Source organism: Nicotiana tomentosiformis, chromosome 11, assembly GCF_000390325.3.
Source record: "Nicotiana tomentosiformis chromosome 11, ASM39032v3, whole genome shotgun sequence".
NCBI lineage: Eukaryota > Viridiplantae > Streptophyta > Magnoliopsida > Solanales > Solanaceae > Nicotiana > Nicotiana tomentosiformis.
The window spans coordinates 4733256-4742872 of NC_090822.1; positions in this window are offsets into that span (position 1 = coordinate 4733256).

Here is a 9617-nt window from a genome sequence, read left to right on the forward strand (position 1 = left end):
AACTCTTTTGTCTGGACTGTGTTGTACGAAGTCGCTCCTGAATCAACTTTACCTTTTCCAAGGCATCCCTTACCAAATCAGTACCATATAACTTAGCCTCACCTAACTCAAACCATCCGATAGGTGAACGACATCGCCGACCATATAAAGCCTCAAATGGAGCCATCTCGATGCTGGATTAGTAATTGTTATTATAAGCAAACTCGGCCAAAGGCAGTAAACGATCCCACTGACCTTCAAAGTCAATCACACATGCCCTGAGCATATCCTCCAAAATCTGAATTGTCCTCTCTGACTGTCCATCGGTCTGCGGATGAAAGGCTGTGCTGAGCTCTACACGGGTCCCCAACTCACTCTGTACTGCTCTCCAAAAATGTGAAGTAAACTAAGGACCTCTATCTGATATGATGGAAATTGGCACACCGTGCAACCGAACTATCTCCTGAATATAAATCTGAGCCAACCCCTCTGAAGTATACGTAGTCACAACAGGAATAAAATGTGCCGACTTAGTCAACCTGTCAACAATCACCCAAACTGCATCAAAATTCCTCAAGGTTCACGGCAACCCAACTGCAAAATCCATAGTAATTCGTTCCCATTTCCACTCTGGTATGGTCATTTGCTGAAGTAGGCCACCTGGCCTCTGGTGCTCATATTTAACTTGCTGGAAATTTAGACACCGAGCTACATACTCAACTATGTCCTTTTTCATTCTTCGCCACCAATAATGCTGACTCAAGTCACGATACATCTTCGTAGCACCTGGATGAATAGAATATCGAGAACTATGTGCCCCCTCCAGGATCTTTTTCCTCAGTTCATCCACATTAGGAACACGCAGACGATCTTGGAGTCGTAGAACACCATCTGTACCAATAGTGACTTCCTTGGCACCACCTTGTAGTACCATTTCACGAAGAACCACCAGGTATGGGTCATCATACTGGCGAGCCTTGATTTGTTCAAATAGTGAAGACCGGGCCACAACACATGCAAGAACTCGGCTGGGCTCTGAAATATCTAGCCTCACAAATCTGTTAGCCAAGGACTGAATATCTGAGGCTAATGGCCTTTCCTCTGCTGAAATGAAAGCCAAACTACCCATACTCTCCGCCTTTCTGCTCAAGGCATATGCAACCACATTTGCTTTGCCCGGATGATACAGGATAGTAATATCATAATCTTTTAGTAAATCCAGCCATCTACGCAGCCTCAAATTTAGATCCCTTTACTTGAACAAATGCTGCAAACTGCGATGATTAGTGTAAACTTCACAAGACACCCCATAAAGATAATGCCTCCAAATCTTAAGAGCGTGAACAATTGCAGCTAACTCCAAATCATGTACCAGATAATTCTTTTCATGGGGCTTCAGCTGACATGAAGCATATGCAATAACTTGCCCTTCCTATATCAATACACAACCCAAGCCAACGCGCGAAGCGTAGCAATACACTGTATACATCCCCGAACCGGAAAGCAACACTAACACTGGTGTTGTAGTCAATGATGTCTTGAGCTTCTGAAAGCTCACCTCACAATCATCGGACCATCGGAATGGAGCACCCTTTTGGGTTAATTTGGTCAAAGGTGCTGCAATAGATGAAAAACCTTCCACGAACCGATGATAATAACCTGCCAAACCCAGAAAACTCCTGATCTCCATCGCCTAAGTAAGACGATGCCAATTCTAAACTGCCTCAATCATTTTGGGATCAACTTTAATTCCTTCGCCCGATACGATATGTCCCAAAAATGCTACAGACTCTAGCCAAAACTCACATTTAGATAACTTAGCATATAGCTTTTGTTCCCGCAATGTCTGAAGCATTACTCGCATATGATGCTCATGCTCCTCCTTACTACGCGAGTAGATCAAAATGTCATCAATGAAGACAATGACAAATGAGTCAATATATGGCCTGAATACCTTGTTCATCAGATCCATAAACGCTGCCGAGGCATTAGTTAAACCAAAAGACATTACCAGAAACTCATAATGACCATATCTAGTACGGAAAGTAGTCTTCGGAACATCCGAATCCCGAATCTTCAACTGATGGTACCCCGACCTCAAGTCGATCTTAGAGAATACCCTAGCACCCTGCAACTGGTCAAATAGGTGATCAATACGCGACAACGGGTACTTGTTCTTAATAGTGACTTTGTTCAATTGGCGATAATCAATACACATCCGCATTGTTCCATCCTTCTTTTTCACAAATAATACTGGTGCACCCCAAGGCGATACACTCGATCTGACAAACCCTTTGGCTAGTAACTCTTCAAGCTGTTCTTTCAATTCTTTCAATTCTTTCGGAGCCATGCGATACAGTGGGATAGATATAGGCTAGGTATCTGAAGCCAAGTCAATACAGAAATCAATATCACGATCAAGTGGCATACCTGGAAGATCTGACGGAAATACATCGGGGAACTCCCGAACTACAGGCACTGAATCAATAGCTGGAGTCTCTGTAGTAGTATCCCGAACATAGGCTAGATAAGCCAAACAACCCTTCTCAACTATGTGTTGAGCCTTTATAAAAGAAATAACTCGATTAAATGAACTAACAGGCGAACCCTTCCACTCCAGCTTAGGCAATGCTGGAATAGCCAAGGTAACAGTCTTGGCATGACAATCTAGAATAGCATGATATGGAGATAACCAGTCCATACCCAGAATAATTTCAAAATCGGTCATCTCAAGCAATAGGAGATCCGCTCTAGTTTCATAACCACAGAATGTAATAATACAGGACCGGTAGATCCGGTTCACGACAATAGAATCGCCCACAGGAGTGGACACATAAATAGGAGTACTCAAGGACTCACGAGAAACACTCAGGAATGGAGCAAATAGAGATGACACATATGAATATGTAGATCCTAGATCAAATAATACTGAGGCATCTTTGCCACAAACAGAAATAATACCTGTAATCACTACATCTAAGGCCTCTGCATCTGGTCTAGCCGGAAAAGCATAGAACCGAGCTGGAGCGCCAACTGTCTGGCCTCCGCCTGACTGACCTCCACCTCTAGGACGGCCCCTACCCACCTGTCCTCCACCTGTGAGTGGTCGGACTACTGGTGGAGCAACTGGTCCGGTAAGCATAGGCTGGTGACCCTGCTGTACTGGTCTACCTCGAAGCCTGGGGCAAAACCTCCGTATGTGACTGGGATCCCCGCACTCATAACAACTCTTCGGTGCGATGGGCTGCTGACTAAGTGTCTGGACCTGGGGACCTGAATACCCATTGGGAGGACCCTGAATAGCTGGTGGGCGGTAAAAACTCTCTGGGATAGCATTAAGATAAGGTCGTACTGGAGCACCTCGAGGAGGTGGTGGTGCTGGATATGGGGGTCTGCTGGACTGTCCCCTCACGAACTGACCTCTTCCCCCGGACGGAGCACCTCTGAACTCTCCAGAGTACCTGAACAGCTTATCTCTCGTAATCTGCTCTCGGCTCCACAGACGTACACCCTCAATCCTCCGGGCTATCTCCACAACTCTATCATAAGAAGTACCCATCTCAACCTCTCGAGCCATAGTGGCCTGAATACCAGTATGTAAACCAGATACAAACCATTGCACTCTCTCCGCCTCAGTAGGGAGTATCATTAGTGCATGGCAAGATAATTCAGAAAACCTCGCCTCATAATTAGTCACTGACATCTGGCCCTGCTGGAGCTGCTCAAACTGAAACCGCAACTCTTCCCTCTGGGAGGGTGGAATATACTTGTCCAAAAAGATACGGGTGAACCTGCCCCAAGTCATGGGAGGAGAATCTGCTGGTCTGCCAAGAGCATAAGACTGCCACCATCTACGGGCTCTACCCTCTAGCTTAAAAGTAGCGAAATCAACCCCATGGGATTCCAATATCCTTATGTTGTACAGTCTATCCTTGTAACGATCAATGAAATCCTGTGGATCCTCATGTCGCTCACCCCCGAAGACAGGAGGATGTAGTCTAGTCCATCTGTCCAATAGTTTTTGAGGATCGGCGGCTACAGCTGGCCTGGGCTCAGGTGTAGCTGCTGCCACTGGCTGGACTCCACCCACGGGTAGTGCACCCTGGGTATGATATACAACAGCTGCCTGTCCATGAGCCTGCGCAGTAGGGGTCTGTGCTCCCCCGCCCGCCTGAGATGTGGCTGGGTCTGCCGGAAATAAACCGGCCTGAGTCATATTATCCATGAATCGCAGGATACGACCCATGACATCCTGAAATCCCAGTGCAGATGTGAAGTCCACCGGAGCTGGCTCTGCCACAGGCACCTCACCCTGCTCCTGAATAATGGGATTCTCTACTGGATTCACTGGCGGCATAACCGGAATAGTCCTGGGACGTCCTCGCCCTCTACCACGGGCTGGAGCCTTCCCTCGGCCTCTAGCAACTGGGGGAGTAGCTCTTCCCTGGTCTGGAATCTCATTAGAGCGTGTTCTCACCATCTGTGAGAGAATAAGAGAAGGATATTTAGTACTACATCAATTACACAATGGAATATGAAGAAAGGTAGTTTTCCTAACACCATATAGCCTCTCGAAGATAAGTACAGACGTCTCTGTACCGATCCGCAAGACTCTATTAGGTCTGCTCATAACTTGTGAGACCTACGTCAACCTAGTGCTCTTATACCATGTTGTCACGACCTATAAGTGAAATTGGGTCGTGACAATAGCCACGCCATCTTCATGAATTCAGGCGATCGGCCCGAATCTCCTAAAATTTTGTGGGCCCATAAAAAAGACCTATGAACAAATAGTCGTCACTTCATCATGACCGTTCCTTATTGTTTTGACATTTTAGGGCCATAAAAAAGAATTCAGGACGATTCCCATATTTTCTTGTGTTATAGTCCATGCCATCTGTATAAATTCAGGCGACACACCCCGAATCTCCTAAATATTTTGCAGGCCTATCTGAAACGCCCTAATGAACAATAGTCATAGCTTTGTCATGATCGTTCCTCATTTTCTGACGTTTTAGTGCCATAAAATAGGTAGTTGTGACGATTCCCAAATTTTGGTGTGCTATGGTCCACACCATCTACATGAATTTGGGCGACCGGTGCCGAATCTCCTAAAAATTACGGGCCCATAAAAAATGATCTAATGAACAATAATCATTGCTTTACCATGATTTTTCCTCGTTTTTTGTTTTATGGCTATAAAAAAAAGAATCAATGACGATTCCCAGATTTTTATGTGCTATAGTCCACGCCATCTGCTTGAAATCAGGTGATCGGCCCCGAATCCATAATATTTTATGGGTCAATCAGAAATAACCTAATGAACCTTAGTCATCGCTTTGCCGTGATAATTCCTCGTTTTTGGCATTTCAGAGCCATCAAATAAGAGTTCAGGATGATTACCATATTTTCTTGTACTATAATAGTCCACGTCATTTGCATGAATTCGGACGACCGGCCCCGAATCTCCTAGTATTTTGTGAGCCCATAAAAACGACCTAACAAATAATAGTCACTACTTCTCCATGACCGTTTCTCATTGTTTTTGGAGGTTTAGAGCCATGAAAGAGGAATTCAAGACAATTCCTAGATTTTCGTGTTCTATAGTCTATGCCATCTCCATGAATTCAGGAGACCGGGCCAGAATCTCCTAAATATTTACGAGGAATGACTAATAAATAATATTTATCGCTTCTCCATATTCGTTCCTCATTATTTTTGCATTTTAGGGAAATAAAATAGGAATTCATGAAGATTCCCAGATTTTCGTGTGTTATAGTCCACGTCACCCGCACAAATTCGGGCGATCGGCCTCGAATCTCCTAAAATTTTGCGGTCCCATAAAAATGACCTAATGAACAATAGTCATCGCTTCACCATAACCATTCCTCATTTTTTGGCATTTTAGGACTATAAAACAGTAATTTGGGATGATTCCTAGATTTTCATGTGCTATAGTCTACGCCAGTTGCATGAATTTGGGCGACCAACCCTAAATCTCCTAAAATTTAGTGAGCCTATAAAAACTGACCTAATGAACAATCGTCATCACTTCGCCATGAGTATTCCTCATTTTTGGCATTTTAGGAAAATAAACAGGAATTCAGGACGATTCTTAAATATTCGTTTGCTTTAGTCTATGCCATCTGCATGAATTCGGACGACCGACCCCGAATCTCCTAAAATTTTGCGGGCCAATAAAAAAGACCTAATGAACAATAGTCATCACATCGCTATAAATGTTTCTCGTTTTTACATTTTAGGGCCATAAAACAGGAAGTCACGACGATCCCCAAATTTTCTTGTGCTATGGTCCACACCATCTGCATTAATTCGTACCACTGACCTTGAATCTCCTATAATTTTGCGGGACCATAAAAATGACCTAATGAACATAGTCATCACTTCACCATGACCATTTCACATTTTGGTATTTTAGGGCCCTGAATGACGATTCATTCCTAGATTTTCATGTGCTATAGTACACTCCATCTCCATGAATTCAGACGACCGGCCCTGAATCTCCTAAAATTTTATGGGCCCATAAAGAATAACCTAATAAAAAATAGTCAAAGCTTCGCCATGATAGTTTCTCATTTTTTGTCGTTTTAGGGCCATAAAACAGGAATTCAGGACGATTACTAGATTTTCGTATGCTATAGTCCATGCGATCTGCATGAATTCGGGTGACCGACCCTGAATATCTAAAAATATTTATGGGCCCATAAAAATGAACTAGTGAACAATAGTTGTCGCTTCACCATGACCGTTCCTTGCTTTTTGGTGTTTTATGGCCTTAAAATGGGAATTCAGGACGATTCCTAGATTTTTTTGTGCTATAGTCCACGACTTATGCATGAATTCTGGCGATCGACCCCGAATCTTCAAACATTTCACGGGATCATCAAAAATGACCTAATGAACAATAATCATCGCTTCACCATGAACGTTCCTTATGTTTTGGCATTTTATGACCATAAAATAGGAATTTAAGACGATTCCCAGATTTTCGTGTGCTATAGTCCACGCAATCTGCATAAATTCAGGCGACCGACCCTGAATTTCCTAACATTTTGTAGCCCATAAGAAACGATCTAATAAACAAGTCATTGTTTCGCCGTGATCGTTCCCCATATTTTGGCGGTTTAAAGCCATAAAACAAGAATTCAGAACGATTCCCAGATTTTCGTGTACTATGGTCCCTTTCATCTGCATGAATTCAGGCGACAGACCCCGAATCTCCTAAAATTTACGGGCCCATAAACAATGACCTAATGAACAATAGTTATCGCTTCGCCATGACCGTTTCTCGTATTTTGTCATTTTATGGGCATAAAATGGGAATTCAAGACGATGATACTCCATGGCTTTTGCATGAATTCGGGCGACCGGCCCTGGATCACCTAAAATTTCTCAGTCCCATAAAATATAACCTAATAAACAATAGTCATCGCTTTTCCATGACCTTTCCTTATTTTATTTTTGTGTTTAGGGTCATAAATAAGAATTTAGGACGATTCTCAGATTTTCGTATGCTATATATAGTACACGCCATCTCCATGAATTCGGGCAACCAGCCTCCAATATCTTAAAATTTTATGGGCCCATCAAAAATGACCTAATGAACAATAGTCATCGCTTCGCCATGACCGTTACTAATGTTTTGGTATTTTAGGGTGATAAAACAGGAATTCAAGATGATTTCTAGATTTTTGTGTGCAATAGTCCACGCCATCTGCTTGAATTCGGGCGACCGACCCCGAGTCACCTAAAATTTTGCGGGCCTATGAAAAGCGACCTAATGAACAATATTTACTACTTATCCATGGTCGTTCCTCGTTTTTTTTGGTGTTTTAGGGCCATAAAACCAGAATTCAGGATAATTCCCAGATTTTCGTATACTATATTCTACGCCATCTTCATGAATTCAGACGAGCGACCCTGAAACTCCATAAATTTTGCAGGCACATAAAAAAAGTCCTAATGAACAATAGTTATTGCTTCGCCGTGATCTTTCCTCATTTTTGGCATTTTAGGGTCATAAAACAGAAATTTAGGATGATTCCAAGTTTTTCGTGTGCTATATAGTCCACGCCATCTGCATGAATTCGGGCGACTGACTCCGAATCTCCAAAAGTTTCGTGGGTCCATAAAATATGACCTAATTAACATTAGTTATCGCTTCAACATGGCTGTTCCTCTTTTTTGGCGTTTTAGGGCCATAAAATAGAAATTCCTGTCCATGCCATCTACATGAATTCAGGCGAAAAAACTAACCTAATGAACAATAGTCATTGCTTCTCCATAGTCGTTGCTCATTTCTTTACGTTTTAGGGCCATAAAATAGAAATTGACCATTTCGAGTTTTTTGTCTGCTATAGTCCACACCATCTGCATAAATTCGGGCGACTGGCCCCGAATCTCCTAAATTTTTGAGGGCCCATAAAAAACAACATAATGAATAATAGTCATAGCTTCTCCATGATCGTTCCTAACGTTTTGGAATTTTAGGGCCGTAAAACATGAATTCAGGATGATCCTTAGATTTTCGTTTGCTATAGTCATGCCATTTGCATGAATTCGGGCGACCCGCCCTAAATCTCCTAGAATTTTGTGGGCCCATAAAAATTACCTAATGAACAATAGTCATCACTTAGCCATGCCCGTTCCTCGTTATTTGTATTTTAGAGCCATAAAATAGGATTTTAGGATGATTCACAAATTTTCATGTATTATAGTCCACGCTATCTTCATGAATTCGGGCGACCAGCCCCGAATCTCCTTAAATTTTGCGGGCCCATAGAAAGCCTCCTCATGAACTATAGTCATCGCTTCGTCATGACCATTCCTTATTTTTTTGTATTTTAGGGCCATAAAACAGGAATTCAGATCGATTCATAGATTTTCGTGTGCTATCGTCCACGCCATCTGCATGAATTCGAGTGACTGACCCCGAATCTCCTAAAATTTTACAGGTCCATAAAAAATGACCTAATGAAAAATAGTTATTGCTTCTCCATGACCGTTCCTTATTTTTTGGCGTTTTAGGGCCATAAAATAGGAATTCAAGACAATTTCTAGATTTTTGTGTGTGATAATCCATGGCATCTACGTGAATTCAGGCGACCGACCCCCAATCTCCTAAAACTTTGCGGGCACATAAAAATGACCTAATGAACAACAATCATCATTTTTCCATGACCATTCCTTATTTTTTGGCATTTTAGGGCCATAAAATAGGAATTGAGGATGATTCCCAGACTTTTGTGTGCTATAGTCCACGTCGTCTACATGAATTCAGGTGACCGCCCCGAATCTCCTAAAGTTTGGCGGGCCTATCAAAATGGCCTAATCAATAATAGTCAGTGCTTCTCCATGATCATTCCTTAGTTTTTGACATTTAGGGCCATAATACAGGAATTCAGGAAGATTCCCTGATTTTTGTGTGCTATAATCCACGCTATGTGCATGAATTCGGGTAACCGGCTCTAAATCTTCTAAACATTTTCGGGCACATAAAAACGGCCTAATGAACAATAGTCTTCGTTTTTTCATGACTTTTCCTTAATTTTTGCCATTTTTGGGCCATAACAAAGGAATTCAAGACGATATTAGATTTTCTTGTGCTATAATCCACG